General features: G+C 40.5%; 1 pseudogene; it reads right to left on the reverse strand.

Annotated features, from left to right (window-relative positions):
* Positions 1 to 15,848: 15,848 nt before the first annotated feature.
* On the reverse strand, positions 15,849 to 17,331 carry LOC127337156 (uncharacterized; annotated as a pseudogene).

The following is a 17,331-nucleotide window of genomic DNA, read 5'->3' on the forward strand; positions in this document are numbered from 1 at the left end:
AACATATCTCATAAAGGAAATATGTAGTGTTTACTAGAATAATCCATATAGACTTTAAGCATTGCTACGGAAGATCTAATCTTGTCGTAGTCAACTCTTTGAACTTTGTCATAAACAACTTTTCGACAAGTCAAGCTTCTTCAAGGATATTTCATCCAAGTCCATCAATTTTATAGATCTATTTACTTTCAAAAAGTATTCATCTATCTTGGATTTCATGGCGTATAGCTATTTTAACGGAGTCAGGGCCCATCATAACTTCCTTGTTTGTTGTTGGTTTATCATTGTTCAAAATCAATCCTTTGTCCACAAATCATTTATTTGATCACAAAGTAAACCATACCTACAAGGTTCAATATGTACTTCGATCTCCATGACTAAAACACTTTGTAGTCATGGGAGCCATGATCATTGTGGCCGCTTCCGAAACTAATTCCGATGCTGCGCTACTCTGATCATTATGCTCAGGTTCATAAACCTTATCAAATTATATTGTCCTCCCACTCAAATACTTTACTAGAAACAATTTCTCGGAAATAAGAAACATTGACAAATACTTTTGTCTTTGTCTCGTGGGAAGAATTCCCAATCAAATCTCTGGGATAACCAACAAAGACATTCATCCGATTTTGGTTGTAAACTTATTTACTTATGCTATGCATACCAAAATTTAAGAAAAGACTATCAGGTTTCTTACCTATGTCATAACTTGTATGATGTCATTTCATCGGATCATGATGATGCTCTATTCAGTGTAAAAGCGGTAGTCACTAAAGCATAATCCACAAAAATATAATGGCGTCATAATATTTTATCTCATCATTAATCCAACAAGGCTTGGATACATCTCTCGGATACTATATCATCATTATGATGCTCCAAGAAATGTGAGTTGTAGAACAATTTCATGACTCTCTTAGATGTTCGCTAAAACTCGTAATTCAAATATTTTCACCATGATCCAATCATAGATATTTGACTTTTCTATTACGGTGATTTCCACTTCATGCTGAAATTTATTTGAATCCATTCAAATGTTTCAAACTTCTTCCTTATTGAATATATCCACATATATATATTCAATTCATTGTTGAAAGTTTTCATGAAGTAGAAGAATCTCCCGCACACAACTATGCCCAGTGAACCACATACATCATCATGTATTTTTCCACTAAGTTAGTTGCCCATTCAACTCTTGGCCTATGAACGGTATTTTAATCATTCTCTTTAGAAAAGATTTGCAAGCGCCAAATGATTCAAAAATCAAATGACTCCAAAAATCCATTTGCATGGAGTTCCTTCATGCGTTCCTTTCTAACATGACCTAAATGGCGGTTCCACAAATAAGTGGAATTCAAATCATTTGCCTTATGGCATTTTAGCGTCAGTGTTATGTATGTGTGTTTCACCATTAAGATTTATAATAACTTATCCATCGTACATGGAGTAATGTCATAATTTGAACAACTCATTGTTTTCATTTGACCAGAGCAAAATAACAATTATTAAGTTCTTTATTATAAACTCTAAGGGCTAGATAGAATGCCAACGACGAACATAATAACACTTTATTTTGTTCCAGACGTGCATTTCTATCATATTCCTTGTCAGTCACTTGTATTGCGTTGTTTTGTATGACACTTCATACCAACCAATATAGTACTAATACCCAAGAATTTCATAGTGTGACCTAACTAGGAATACAACCATAAAATGTATATCATTTATATACACCTGAGCTAGACTTTCTAGTCTTTTCTTTCTTTCTGCCAAAAAATCTTTTGCAGTTTCTCTTTTAGCTTTCCTCATTATTCAGAAAAACACTTCAACATTAAAAACTTCTAGGTTTGTTGGTCCAATACCAATAACCTTGAGGTTCTTATTTTGAAGTTGATCATCATATGACAAGTGTTCTAGATTTCACTATTAGTAACTTTGTAATATGATGAACAATTTCACTCATAATTTTATCCATTATATCATGACGACTTTTCTAGACCATGTCTGTACATGTTAGGCTCGTAAAGTTTTAACCTTGGTATTCGCATGTGCAAATCTGGCTTGCACCCGTTGTATGCACACGTAGAATCTATCACACCCGATCATCACGTGATGCTTCGAAACGACGAGTCTTAGCAACGGTGCATACTAAGGACGATAACTTCATGGATATGCGAATATTATTAGTGCCCCAATAGTTGGAGGATTGTGACGCCTGGCGTCTTCAACCTTCATACATTCCCATAAAACTTATGAGTTTATATTCTATCATCTTGCAATAAGGTCTTAGATATCACATATATCTCATACCTTGATTATTTCTGAAAACTAAATTTTCAGCTCCTTACTTTTCAAACAGATTTGAACTTCAAGTTTCACGGAGACAAGATAACTTTAGGTACTAATTGAAACCATAGCTCTTTGAATCAACAATGTGAGGTTTACTAAAAGTTTGCAATAGGACTTAATCAATTCTTGATTCTTTAACAATACGGTACCAATCCGTAAAGTTTCTTGTCAGATTTTAACAGTATTTCTATCTCAATAACAAGACTAGCGCATGGTAGAAAACGGATGCCAATACTACAAAATTAATTCAAAATACTACTCAGACTATGTTTATGATAATTAGTTCATGTTTTAATCTAATTACTAATGAACTCCCACTTAATACAACATCCCTCATAGTTATTAAGTGGTACACGATCCAAATCCACTACACCAAAACCGATCATCACGTGAGATGATGTAGCTTCAATGGTGAACATCAACATGTTGATCATATCATCCATATGACTCGTGTTCAACCTTTCGGTTTCCGTTGTCTCGAGGCCATGTCTGTACATGCTAGGCTCGTCAAGCAAACCCAAGTATTCCGCGTGTGCAACATGGCTTACACCCGTTGTATATGAACGTTGAATCTATCACATCCGATCATCACGAGATGCTTCGAAACGACGAACTTTGGCAACGGTGCATACGAGGGGAGAACACTTTATTATCTTGATATTAATGTGAGGGATCATCTTATAATGCTACCGCCGCGTTCTAAGCAAAATAAGATGCATAAAAGGATTAACATCACATGCAGTTCATATGTGATATGATATAGCCCTTTTGTCTTTGCGCCTTCGATCTTTATCTCCAAAGCACGGACATGATCTCCATCATCAACGGGCATGATCTCCATCATCGTCGGCGTAGCGTCAAGGTCCATGGCGCCGTCTTCATGGTTGTTCACCTCATGTAGCAACTATTACAACTACTTTGAAATACTACTCAACATGAAATTTAAAGACAACCATAAGGCTCCTGCCGGTTGCCACAATACAATAATGATCATCTCATACATATTCATCATCACATTATGGCCATATCACATCACCAAACCCTGCAAAAACAAGTTAGACGTCTCTAATTTGGTTCGCATATTTTACGTGGTTTAGGGTTTTCGAGTAAGATCTAATCTACCTACGAACATGAACCACAACGGTGATACTAGTGTTGTCAATAGAAGAGTAAATTGAATCTTCACTATAGTAGGAGAGACAGACACCCGCAAAGCCTCTTATGCAATACAAGTTGCATGTCGAACGAGGAACAAGTCTCATGAACGCGGTCATGTAAAGTTAGTCCGAGCCGCTTCATCCCACTATGCCACAAAGATGCAAAGTACTCAAACTAAAGACAACAAGAGCATCAACACCCACAAAACCATTGTGTTCTACTCGTGCAACCATCTATGCATAGACACGGCTCTGATACCACTATAGGATAATGTTGCATAGAAAACAAAAATTTTCCTACCGCGAACACGCAATCCAAGCCAAGATGCAATCTAGAAGACGGTAGCAACGAGGGGATGATCAAGACTAACCCTTGAAGAGATTCCAAAGCCTATAAGAGTAGGCTCTTATTGCTGCGGTAGACGATCACTTGCCGCTTGCAAAAGCACGTAGAAGATCTTGATCATGATCGCTTCCGGCGCCACGAACGGGCAGCACCTCCGTACTCGATCACACGTTCGGTTGTTGATGAAGACGATGTCCACCTCCCCGTTCCAGCGGGCAGCGGAAGTAGTAGCTCCTCTTGAATCCGACAGCACGACGGCGTGGTGTCGGTGGTGGTGGAGAAATCCGGCGGAGCTTCGCTTAAGCGTGCGGGATGTGGTGGAGGAGAGAGACCGCTAGGGTTTGGGGAGAGAGGGGGGTTGGGCGCCGGCCCTCTAAGGGGTGCGGCCAAGGCTGAGGCTTGAAGTGATCAGCCCCCCTCTCCTATGCCCCTCATTATATAGGTGGAAGCACCAAGAGTTCTAGTCCAAGTCTTCGAATAAGACCCCAACACTAAAACCTCCCATATGTGGGAAACCTACTCAAGGAGGGAGTCCTACCCAAGGTGGGACTCCCACCTTTCCTTGAGGTGGGTTGGCCGGCCACCCTAGGGGAGTCCACCTTGGACTCCTCCCCTTTAGGGTTGGCTGGTCATGCAAGGTGGAGTCCCTCCGGGACTCTACTTTCCATGGTGATTTCTTCCGGACTTTTCTAGAACCTTCTAGAACCTGCCATAAATGCACCGGATCATTTCCAAACTTGGAATATGACTTCCTATATATGAATTTTATTCTCCGGACCATTCCGGAACTCCTCGTGATGTTCGGGATCTCATCCGGGACTCCGAAAAAATATTCGAACTCCCTTCCACATTCAAGTTCTACCATTTCAACATCCAACTTTAAGTGTGTCACCCTACGGTTCGTGAACTATGCGGACATGGTTGAGTACTCACTCCGACCAATAACCACTAGCGGGATCTGGAGATCCATAATGGCTCCCACATATTCAATGATTACTTCAGTGATCGAATGAACCATTCACATACGATACCAATTCCCTTTGTCACGCGATATTTTACTTGTCTGAGGTTTGATCATCGGTATCACTCTATACCTTGTTCAACCTCGTCTCCTGACAAGTACTCTTTACTCGTACCGTGGTATGTGGTCTCTTATGAACTTATTCATATGCTTGCAAGACATTAGACGGCATTCCACCGAGAGGGCCCAGAGTATATCTATCCGTCATCGGGATGGACAAATCCCACTGTTGATCCATATGCCTCAACTCATACTTTCCGGATACTTAATCCCACCTTTATAACCACCCATTTACGCAGTGGCATTTGATGTAATCAAAGTACCTTTCCGGCATAAGTGATTTACATGATCTCATGGTCATAAGGACTAGGTAACTATGTATCGAAAGCTTTATAGCAAATAACTTAATGACGAGATCTTATGCTACGCTTAATTGGGTGTGTCCATTACATCATTCATATAATGATATAACCTTGTTATTAATAACATCCAATGTTCATGATTATGAAACTAATCATCCATTAATCAACAAGCTAGTTTAAGAGGCATACTAGGGACTTCTTGTTGTCTACATATCACACATGTACTAATGTTTCGGTTAATACAATTATAGCATGATATATAAACATTTATCATAAACATAAAGATATAAATAATAACCACTTTATTATTGCCTCTAGGGCATATCTCCTTCAAATATGGCAGCGAGTAAACATGCAACAAAATAGTAAACAAACGGAGATTTGATACTTGGAAGCAAGGCCTAGGGATCCTGCTTTCACTAGTGGACACTCTCAACAATGATCACATAATAGGACTACTCTACACCCTCTTGTTGGATGATGAACACCACTAATTGTGTAGGATTACACGAACCCTCAATGCCGGAGTTAACAAGCTCCACAATATTCGATATTCATATTTAAATAACCTTAGAGTGCAAGATAGATCAACACAATTATCCCAAGTACTAACATAGAATGCACACTGTTACCATCACACTATGAAAGGAGGAATAGATCACATCAATACCATCATAGTAATAGTTAACTTCATAATCTACAAGAGATCACAATCATAGCATATACCAAGTACTTCATGATGCACACACTGTCAACATTACATCATGGAGGAGGAATAGACTACTTTAATAACATAACTAGAGTAGCACATAGATGATATTCAACTAGATCACAAAGAGAGAGAGATGAACCACATAGCTACAGCGGAGCCCTCAGCCCCGGGGGTGAATTACTCCCTCCTCATCATGGAGACAGCGATGGCGGTGAAGATGGCGGTGGAGACGGCGGTGGAGATGATTCCGGGGGCAATTCCCCGTCCCGGCGGCGTGCCGGAACAGAGACTTCTGTCCCCCGAATTGGAGTTTCGCGATGGCGGCGGCTCTGGATGATTTTCTCTGGTTTCGTCGAACGGGGTCGAGGATTTAGGTCAGGGACGACTAAATAGGCGAAGAGGCAGAGTCGGAGGGGCCACAGGGGGCCCACACACTAGGGGGCGCGCCCCCCCATGGCCGCGCCGCCCTGTGGGGTGGGGCCCCCCTGGCTCCCCTCTGGCCCTTCTTCGGTGCTCTGGAAGCTTCCGGGAATTCTAAGATCTTCGGTGTTGATTTCGTCCGATTCTGAGAATATTTCCTTACTAGGATTTCTGAAACCAAAAACAGCAGAAAACAGCAACTGGCCCTTCGGCATCTCGTCAATAGGTTAGTTCCGGAAAATGCATAAAAACGATATAAAGTGTGCATAAAACATGTAGATATCATCAATAATGTGGCATGGAACATAAGAAATTATCGATACGTCGGAGACGTATCAGCATCCCCAAGCTTAGTTCATGCTCGTCCCGAGTAGGTAAACGATAACAAAGATAATTTCTGGAGTGACATGGCATCATAATCTTGATCATACTATTGTAAGCACATGTAATGAATGCAGCGATCAAAGCAATGGTAAATGACATGAGTAAACAAATGAATCATATAGCAAAGACTTTTCATGAATAGTACTTTCAAGACAAGCATCAATAAGTCTTGCATAAGAGTTAACTCATAAAGCAATAATTCAAAGTAAAGGTATTGAAGCAACACAAAGGAAGATTAAGTTTCAGCGGTTGCTTTCAACTTGTAACATGTATATCTCATGGATAATTGTCAATGCAAAGTAATATAACAAGTGCAATATGCAAGTATGTAGGAATCAATGCACAGTTCACACAAGTGTTTGCTTCTTGAGATAGAGAGAAATAGGTGAACTGACTCAACATAAAATTAAAAGAATGGCCCTTCGCAGAGGGAAGCATTGATTGCTATATTTGTGCTAGAGCTTTTATTTTGAAAACATAAAGAGAGCATAAAAACAAAGTTTTGAGAGGTGTATGTTGTTGTCAACGAATGGTAGTGGGTACTCTAACCCCCTTGCCAGACAAACCTTCAAAGAGCGGCTCCCATTTTATTTTTATTTTTGGGTGGCACTCCTTCCAACCTTTCTTTCACAAACCATGGCTAACCGAATCCTTCGGGTGCCTGCCAACAATCTCATACCATGAAGGAGTGCCTTTTTATTTTAGTTTTATTATGATGACACTCCTCCCCACCTTTGCTTTCTCAAGCCATGGCTAACCGAATCCTTCGGGTGCCGTCCAACAATCACATACCATGGAGGAGTGTCTATTTAGGTTAATTAATTTGGGACTGGGAATCCCATTGCCAGCTCTTTTTGCAAAATTATTGGATAAGCGGATGAAGCCACTAGTCTATTGGTGAAAGTTGCCCAACAAGATTGAAAGATAAACACCACATACTTCCTCATGAGCTATAAAACATTGACACAAATCAGAGGTAATAATTTTTGAATTGTTTAAAGGTAGCACTCAAGCAATTTACTTTGGAATGGCGGAGAAATACCATGTAGTAGGTAGGTATGGTGGACACAAATGGCATAGTGGCTGGCTCAAGGATTTTGGATGCATGAGAAGTATTACCTCTCGATACAAGGCTTAGGCTAGCAAGGTTATTTGAAACAAACACAAGTATGAAGCGGTGCAGCAAAACTCACATAAAAGACATATCGTAAACATTATAAGACTCTACACCGTCTTCCTTGTTGTTCAAACTCTTACTAGGAATTATCTAGACCTTAGAGAGACCAATTATGCAAACCAAATTTTAGTAAGCTCTATGTAGTTCTTCATTAATAGGTGCAAAGCATATGATGCAAGAGCTTAATCATGAGCATAGCAATTGCCAAGTATCAAGTTATTCAAGACATCATACCAATTACTACATGTAGCATTTTCCGTTTCCAACCATACAACAATTAACGAAGCAGTTTCAACCTTCGCCATGAACATTAAAAGCTAAGAACACATGTGTTCATATGAAACAGCGGAGCGTGTCTCTCTCCCACACAAGCATTTATTCAAACAAAAACAAAAACAAAAGCACACAGACGCTCCAAGTAAAGTACATAAGATGTGACCGAATAAAAATATAGTTTCAAGAGAAGGAACCTGATAATTTGTCGATGAAGAAGGGGATGCCTTGGGCATCCCCAAGCTTAGATGCTTGAGTCTTCTTGAAATATGCAGGGATGAACCACCGGGGCATCCCCAAGCTTAGAGCTTTCACTCTTCTTGATCATATTGTATCATCCTCCTCTCTTGACCCTTGAAAACTTCCTCCACACCAAACTCAAAACAAACTCATTAGAGGGTTAGTGCATAATCAAAAATTCACATGTTAAGAGGTGACACAATTATTCTTAACACTTCTGGACATTGCTCAAAGCTACTGGAAGTTAATGGAACAAAGAAATCCATCCAACATAGAAAAAGAGGCAATGCGAAATAAAAGGCAGAATCTGTCAAAACAGAACAGTCCGTAAAGACGAATTTCTAAGAGGCACCAGATTTGCTCAAATGAAAATGCTAAAATTGAATGAAAGTTGCGTACATATCTGAGGATCACTCACGTAAATTGGCATAATTTTCTGAGTTACCTACAAAGAATTAGACCCAGATTCGTGACAGCAAGAAATCTGTTTCTGCGCAGTAATCCAAATCTAGTATGAACCTTACTATCAAAGACTTTACTTGTCACAACAATGCAACAAAACTAAGATAAGGAGAGGTTGCTACAGTAGTAAAAACTTCCAAGACACAAATATAAAACAAAAGTACTGTAGCAAAACAAACACATGGGCTATCTCCCAAGAAGTTCTTTCTTTATAGCCATTAAGATGGGCTCAGCAGTTTTAATGATGCACTCGCAAGAAATAGTATTTGAAGCAAAAAAAGAGCATCAAGAAGCAAATTCAAAACACATTTAAGTCTAACCCACTTCCTATGCAAAGGAATCTTGTACACAAATGAATTCATGAAGAACAAAGTGACAAGCATAAGAGGATAAAACACGAGTAACTTCAAGATTCTCAACATAAAGAGGGGAAACTTAATATTATTAAGATGCATATAACCATGTTTCCCTCTCTCATAATAACTTTCAGTAGCATCATTGATGAAATCCACAATATACCCATCACTTAAAACATTCTTATCATGGTTCATATGCATAGAAGTATAATTAATTTTGGCATAAGAAGAATTCTTCTCATTAATAGTAATTGGAGTGAGATTATTATCAAGAATTTGAACATGGTAAACAAGTTGCATATTAAGGGAATTGTTTTTGGTAATCCAACCATGACTACGACAAGTTTCATAAGGATAGTTATAACCTATATCATAGCATTCTTTATAATAATGATCAAAGGTCGGAGGCATAGTGTCATCATAAGAAATAGAATAGTTATCTTTCTCAGTCGGTTTATCTGTGACCATACCATCATTGTTATTAGAAGGAGATGTATCAAACACATAATGATCAGTAGCAAAAGGATTTTCAAACACCTCTTCCCCAAGCTTAGAGCTTTCTATATCATTATGGGAGGAAGCATGGATAGCACTGATACTATGGCAATCATTATCATCATCATTTTCAGAATTAGTTTCCCAGAGATTTGCAATATCAAAAGTAGTGTGCTCTTTCAAATCATGATCACTAATGTATGTAAAGGGCATAGGAAGATCATTGTATTCAGATTCATTATCATAATAATCATTAGGAGCAACATACTTACGGTTACCTAGCGTTATCTCATTCACGCGGGGATATGCCGTTACCTCTTTCTCTTTATTCCCCTTCTTCTTCTTCTTCTTCGTTCCCTTCTTCTTCTTCTTCTTCTTCTTCTTCTTCTTCTTCTTCTTCTTCTTCTTCTTCTTCTTCTTCTTCTTCTTCTCTTCCTTCTCCTCGTTCCCTTCTTTAGGAGGAAGAGGCTTGAAGGGTGGCTTGTCCGCATAACCTGATTTACTTTCAGAAACAGTAGAAGAAACTTGGGAGGATTCCTCCTTTTCATTGATTAGTTCTAAACACACAGCGGTCCTATCATATTTTGGCAAGGTGTCATCTTCTAAAATATTTTGTATGTAAGTATTTGTATGGCTATTATCAATGCAATAAGAAAAACACCCATGCAGGATGTCATCAATATCAAGATCACTCATATGTAACAAAGAGATTTTTCTTGAGAGCTCTTCACACCACAAAAATAAAGTAAGTTCATCATGCTGATTAGGAGTAATTTCATCATCACAATACCAATTTGTAGCACTCATGGGGTTCAAATTATCATTGGAGGAGCATTGAAAATTAAAATGACCCACTCCATGGAAAAGTTCACAAATAAAAGGATAGAGGGCACACACTTTTTTACCAAGATCATCTAGAGCCCTAAACCACTTTCTAGTTTTTTCATTAATATGATGGATACAATATTCATCTTTGATTTGATTAATTCCACAAGGTCTATGCATTCCACAAAAATTAACATGCTTATAGGAAATAGCATTCTTAGGAGTTTGAGCATGCTTATTGCAATCATTAACAACAATTTCATTCTTCATGCAAGCCTCTTTAAAAGGTTCATGATACTTATCAAAATTCTTCTTAGGCAATTCAAAATGAGAAGGAAAGGCTTTATAAAGATTTGCAGCAACTTGAGAGTCAAGACCATAGGTAGCACTCATATTTTGGAATTTACCAGTATCCATAAAAGCTTCAATGCATTCATAATCATAATTTATACCTGACTCTTTACCTTTGTTGTTCTCCCATCCTTCAGCGTTCTCCTCAATCCGATCAAGAAGATCCCACCTAGCTTCAACCTCCTTGCTTGTGAAAGATCCCTCCGAACAGGCATCCAGATAGTCCTTGTGTTGTCCTGAAAGCCTCGCATAAAAATTGTTAACAATAACATTACGGGGGAGCTTATGAATGGGACATTTGAGCATTAGTGACTTCAATCTCCCCCACGCTTGAGAAATACTTTCTCCATCACGAGGATAAAAGTTATAAATATAATTCCTATCAATATGCACTTCATGAGGCGGATAAAATTTAGAATAAAAGAGTGATACAGTTTCCTCCCAACCAAGAGAATGACTATCCTTCAACAATTTATACCAATGCGCCGCTTTACCAGTCAGCGAAACAGAGAATAGCTTCTTCCTCACTTCATCCATAGAGATACCTGCACACTTGAATAACCCGCATAATTCATGCAAAAACAGTAAATGATCTCCAGGATGGACAGTTCCATCCCCTTCATAGCGGTTATCTATAACACGTTCAATAATTTTCATGGGTATCATGAAAGCAGTACTTGCAGTAGGTGGATTTAAAATATCACAAGCATCATTAGAGTTATCGCATATGGGAGATAAAGTATTATCAGAGCAAATTTTCTCCCCTAAAGATGGGAAGCTAAAAAGATCACAGAAACTAGCTTCCCCAAGCTTAGACTTATCCATAGCATTAGCAGTGATTGCGTTCATACCAATAACATTGCTACTAGCATGCAAATGAGGTTCCATAGGTTCTTTAATTTTCGCATCACACAATTCATGTCTTAACTTAGGAAATAAATTAAAAAGCTCATAGTTGTATTCCATTATGCCTTACTAGTGTAAAACAAGAAACAAAAAGATGCAATTGCAGGATCTAAAGGAAATAGCTTCGAGTACTTACAACGATGCCGGAAAATAGCTTAGTAGCCGAGATCCGGAGTGTGAGTACCTTTTACCTTTCCTCCCCGGCAACGGCGCCAGAAAAGTGCTTGATGTCTACGGGTGCTTCTATTCTTGTAGATAGTGTTGGGCCTCCAAGAGCAGAGGTTTGTAGAACAACAGCAAGTTTCCCTTAAGTGGATCACCCAAGGTTTATCGATCTCAGGGAGGAAGAGGTCAAAGATATCCCTCTCAAGCAACCCTGCAACCACAAAGCAAGAAGTCTCTTGTGTCCCCAACACACCTAATACACTTGTCAGATGTATAGGTGCACTAGTTCGGCGAAGAGATAGTGAAATACAAGTGGTATGAATGAATATGAGTGGTAATAGCAATCTGAATAAAATATGGCAGCGAGTAAACATGCAACAAAATAGTAAACAAACGGAGATTCGATACTTGGAAGCAAGGCCTAGGGATCCTGCTTTCACTAGTGGACACTCTCAACAATGAACACATAATAGGACTACTCTACACCCTCTTGTTGGATGATGAACACCACTAATTGTGTAGGATTACACGAACCCTCAATGCCGGAGTTAACAAGCTCCACAATATTCGATATTCATATTTAAATAACCTAAGAGTGCAAGATAGATCAACACAATTATCCCAAGTACTAACATAGCATGCACACTGTTACCATCACACTATGAAAGGAGGAATATATCACATCAATACCATCATAGTAATAGTTAACTTCATAATCTACAAGAGATCACAATCATAGCATATACCAAGTACTTCACGATGCACACACTGTCAACATTACATCATGGAGGAGGAATAGACTACTTTAATAACATCACTAGAGTAGCACATATATGATATTCAACTAGATCACAAAGAGAGAGAGATGAACCACATAGCTACGGCGGAGCCCTCAGCCCCGGGGGTGAATTACTCCCTCCTCATCATGGAGACAGCGATGGCGGTGAAGATGGCGGTGGAGACGGCGGTGGAGATGATTCCGGGGGCAATTCCCCGTCCCGGCGGCGTGCCGGAACAGAGACTTCTGTCCCCCGAATTGGAGTTTCACGTTGGCGGCGGCTCTGGATGATTTTCTCTGGTTTCGTCGAACGGGGTCGAGGATTTAGGTCAGGGACGACTAAATAGGCGAAGAGGCGGAGTCGGAGGGGCCACAGGGGGCCCACACACTAGGGGGCGCGCCCCCCCCTTGGCCGCACCGCCCTGTGGGGTGGGGCCCCCTGGCTCCCCTCTGGCCGTTCTTCGGTGCTCTGGAAGCTTCCGGGAATTCTAAGATCTTCGGTGTTGATTTCGTCCGATTCCGAGAATATTTCCTTACTAGGATTTCTGAAACCAAAAACAGCAGAAAACAAAGAATCGGCCCTTCAAAGATCTCGTCAATAGGTTAGTTCCGGAAAACGCATAAAAACGATATAAAGTGTGCATAAAACATGTAGATATCATGAATAATGTGGCATGGAACATAAGAAATTATCGATACGTCGGAGACGTATCAACAAACACTTCTCAAAATTTTACTTTTATGCTCTCTTTATGTTTTCAAAATAAAAGCTCTAGCACAAATATAGCAATCCATGCTTCCCTCTGCGAAGGGCCATTCTTCTACTTTATGTTGAGTCAGTTCAGCTATTTCCTTCCATCTTAGAAGCAAACACTTGTGTTAAGTGTGCATTGATTCCTACATACTTGCATATTTGCATTCATCATATTACTTTGCATTGACAACTATCAATGAGATATACATGTTACAAGTTGAAAGCAACCGCTGAAACTTATATCTTCCTTTGTGTTGTTTCAATGCCTTTACTATGAATTTACTGCTTTATGAGTTAACTCTTATGCAAGACTTATTGATACTTGTCTTGAAAGTACTATTCATGAAAAGTCTTTGCTATATGATTAAGTTGTTTAACCATTGTCTTTACCATTGCTTCGAATCGCTGCATTCATCTCATGTGCTTTACAATAGTATTGATCAAGATTATGATAGCATGTCACTTCAGAAATTATCTTTGTTATCGTTTACCTACTCGAGGACGAGTAGGAACTAAGCTTGGGGATGCTGATACGTCTCCAACGTATCGATAATTTCTTATATTCCATGCTACTTTATTGATGATACACACATGTTTTATATATACTTTATGTCATATTTATGCATTTTTCGGCACTAACCTATTAACAAGATGCCGAAGAGCCGCTTGTCAAGTCATTGTTTTTGGTTTCAGAAATCCTAGTAAGGAAATATTCTCGGAATTGGACGAAATCAACGCCCAGGGTCTTATTTTTCCACGAAGCTTCCAGAAGTCCGAAAGGGAAACGAAGTGGGGCGACGAGGCGGCGACACGCCAGGGCCGCGCGGCCAGGCCTGGGGCCGCGCCGCCCTGTTGTGTGGGCCCCTCGTGACGCCTCCTGACCTACCCTTCCGCCTACATATAGCCTTCGTGGAGAATACCCCAGTACCGAGAGCCACGATACGGAAAACCTTCCAGAGACGCCGCCGCCGCCAATCACATCTCGGGGGATTCAGGAGATCACCTCCGGCACCCTGCCGGAGAGGGGAATCATCTCCCGGAGGACTCTTCACCGCCATGGTCGCCTCCGGAGTGATGTGTGAGTAGTTCACCCCTGGACTATGGGTCCATAGCAGTAGCTAGATGGTTGTCTTCTACTCATTGTGCTATCATTGTTAGATCTTGTGAGCTGCCTAACATGATCAAGATCATCTATTTGTAATGCTACATGTTGCGTTTGTTGGGATCCGATGAATATGGAATGCTATGTTATGTTGATTATCAATCTATCATCTATGTGTTGTTTATGATCTTGCATGCTCTCCGTTATTAGTAGAGGCTCTGGTCAAGTCGTTACATGTAACTCCAAGAGGGAGTATTTATGCTCGATAGTGGGTTCATGCCTCCATTAAATCTGGGATAGTGACAGAAAGTTCTAATGTTGTGGATGTGCTGTTGCCACTAGGGATAAAACATCAATGCTTTGTCTAAGGATATTTGTGTTGATTACATTACACACCATACTTAATGCAATTGTCTGTTGTTTGCAACTTAATACTGGAAGGGGTGCAGACGCTAACCCGAAGGTGGACTTTTTAGGCATAGATGCATGCTGGATAGCGGTCTATGTACTTTGTCGTAATGCCCAATTGAATTTCACACTACTCATCATAATATGTATGTGCATTGTCATGCCATCTTTATTTGTCAATTGCCTAACTGTAATTTGTTCACCCAAGATGCTATTTCTTATTGGAGAGACACCACTAGTGAACTGTGGACCCCGGTCCATTCTTTACATCGAATACAATCTACTGCAATACTTGCTTTACTGTTCTCTGCAAACATCATCATCCACACTATACATCTAATCCTTTGTTATAGCAAGCCGGTGAGATTGACAACCTCACTGTCACGTTAGGGCAAAGTATTTTGGTTGTGTTGTGCAGGTTCCACGTTGGCGCCGGAATCCCTGGTGTTGCGCCGCACTACACTCCGCCGCCATCAACCTTCAACGTGCTTCTTGGCTCCTACTGGTTCGATAAACCTTGGTTTCTTACTGAGAGAAACTTGCCGCTGTACGCATCACACCTTCCTCTTGGGGTTCCCAACGGACGCGTGCTGTACGCGTATCAGTGGGTCGCTTGGAAAAAGGAAAAAAATTTCTTCCTGACATATGGTGGAGTAGTCGTGAACCACTAGGTGCTAAATGTGATAATGTAAAAAAACATAACGGTTTTTTTGTGCAAAATAGGATGGACTGATAGACTACAAATGGGTGTAATTAAAGGTTTTTTTTTTTTTTTTTGCAATGTCCAAAAGTTTGCGCACATATTTCAAGTCCCTATATTAGTCTTTGGATCCAAGTCCCTGCACTGCTTACACGTCTTCCCGTCGAGCAGATATATTTTTCCTATGTTCATGGCTATTTCCATGACGCGCCTGACGTATTGCACCATGCTCTCATCAGGTTGGAAGCCATGTATGGTAAGCTTGACAAGACTCTTGTGCTTGAAACCAGATGAAGATGGTTGCCGGTCGACGTTTGCCTTCTCACAATATCCATGTTTCCTTCTTAATTATTGGTCTGTCACCATGTAGAAATAATTATCCCACACCGTGATGCATAGTTGCATTAGGGAGGGCGCCGCTTCAAGAACGAACATGGTCCAGGCGATATCACATCCTTCAGGAAGATTATCCAAATGCACAATCTTTAGTCTGCCAAGCATAGGGGCTAGCAGTTTAGGGCATTCTAGTACAACACAAATCTGGCAGGCAAGAAGCAAATTTATAACTTAGTGAGATTAAGCTAAAAATAATAATCATCCTCAATCGCTAGAAAATACACACATTGCCAATAAAAGCATAAGCATCATAGAGTAGTAGAAATGATTGAGTACCTTTTCACTTAGAAAATTCAGATGCAGGTCACTTATCGGGGGGACATTAGCAAGGAGCCGACTTAACTGAAGATCCATGCACAAACTACCACCCCTTTTTGTGAGACTTATATTTGAAAGTTGCGGAACATAACCAAAAATAGAGGATAGACGGGGTAATGCCAAGCAGCACAAGTCATTCGTTGGAGTTTTGGTACACGGTTGAGATGGAACGCCTCGAATTTCCCGTGCTCAAAAATTAGCTCAACAAGTTGATCATGTTCTATTAGCAGCAGAGTACGGCACCCTACATCACAGAACGAGAGGCGCATGTATTCCAAGCGCTTGTAGGTGGTAAGTATGTTCAGGATGTCCAGTTCACCAAACCTCATGCTGCTCAGCCACATGCGCGTGAGGCCAGCGAATGCAGCCGAACAATCACCAAGACAAGTATTGAACCACTTCGCATTGCACAAAAGATCTTCATATTTGCATGCAAAAAGGTCTTCTCTACGAGGAGCACAAGCTCAGCGTGGTCTACCTCCTGGGTCGCCATGATGCTAGCAAAAGCCCTGGTGATGGGGAGACACTCATCAGGCCTCAGATAGCATCTGACCCTTAGCTTGTGGATGATGGGGACCTCTGGATTCCTCGCACACAACATCTTCTCCGTGACACTGGCCACAACATTGTTGTACCGAGCAACATGGCCAATGTTATATCCATGTGACGCCTTGTCATGGTGACGCGTGAGGGAGACGATATCTATGTCGAACCGCGAGAGCATGGCAGGGAACCGCAACATTCGCTTCGAGAGGATGCATGTTCTCAAGGCATCTAGCGTGTCCACCCTCTCAAGGATGTTGAGTAGGATCTCTTCGGGAAGCTCGTTAAGCCTATCGAGCGGCTGGTTCAGCTTCCCATCGTGCTGAGGCAT

Source organism: Lolium perenne, chromosome 1, assembly GCF_019359855.2.
Source record: "Lolium perenne isolate Kyuss_39 chromosome 1, Kyuss_2.0, whole genome shotgun sequence".
In the NCBI taxonomy this organism is placed as follows: Eukaryota; Viridiplantae; Streptophyta; class Magnoliopsida; order Poales; family Poaceae; genus Lolium; species Lolium perenne.